The following is a 922-nucleotide window of genomic DNA, read 5'->3' on the forward strand; positions in this document are numbered from 1 at the left end:
ACACACACACACACACACACACACACACACACACACACACACGCGCACACACACAGTCACCCCCAACCCCTCCTTCTTACACCTTCTCTCTGTCAGACTGATATTCACTGCAGTGTGTGGATATTATTGCTTTGTATTGATTCAGCATTATTTTCTCTCAGCTGCTTCTCGGTGGCTGGAGAGGGAAAGGCCAGCGCAGCAGCAGTCACACCTCAGCGCTTCCCACAAATTCGTCCTACACCCCTATTTTATGCCTTACAGACAAATGAACAATATAGCGTTTTACTTCAAAGTAATTGCTGCACTCCACAAAATAAGGATGAAACACGTCTTGGATTCTGAGTTTTGCAACAACAACAAAAAAAAGCAAAGACTTCTTTTCTCCCCAGTATCATATTTGAAGCCATGAATTGATAGTCACGTCTATTATTAGTAGAAATAAGAGCATCCAGTTTGCAGCAGGTTCTTATTTGAAGTTCGGAGAAACAACTGGGAATGCAGCATAAACACTGGAGGCACTTGCAGCTGAACATTTAGAGGCGCATTGTCAGCTTGTCAACAAATTCAACACCTAAAATAATATACTCTCACAAATATGGTGTTGCAAATTTCCTGGAAAAACTGCCCTGGCCGCCAATGCTTGTGCTCGTGAATTCGCTTACAGCATGCAATCTTGACACAATATGAAGGTGCCTGGCTCCCTCATATGGCACTGCTGGCATATTGCTGTATTACGGATAGGTGTGTGTGTGTGTGTGCCTGAACTGTGCTGATGCATAAACCTGCAGCAGCCGGAGGGATGTGGAGAGGGTCACAGGCCCGGAGGAATGACCTGCTTCATGAGCGACTGGTTATCTCTTGCTGGGAAGATCGTATTTGGCATTTGTTTAACCTTGGGAAAGTGGCCGTGTGTGTATGTTTG

The 922-nt window shown here is 45.1% G+C and overlaps 1 protein-coding gene across 1 annotated transcript in view; it reads right to left on the bottom strand.

The window, feature by feature from the left end:
* The window catches only part of arid5b (AT-rich interaction domain 5B), a 74,762-nt gene that overhangs the window by 11,753 nt on the left and 62,087 nt on the right, over positions 1 to 922 (bottom strand). The window lies entirely within an intron of this gene.

Source organism: Pundamilia nyererei, unplaced genomic scaffold (genome assembly GCF_000239375.1).
Source record: "Pundamilia nyererei isolate P.nyererei 1_Seehausen unplaced genomic scaffold, PunNye1.0 scaffold00024, whole genome shotgun sequence".
NCBI classification, from domain to species: domain Eukaryota; kingdom Metazoa; phylum Chordata; class Actinopteri; order Cichliformes; family Cichlidae; genus Pundamilia; species Pundamilia nyererei.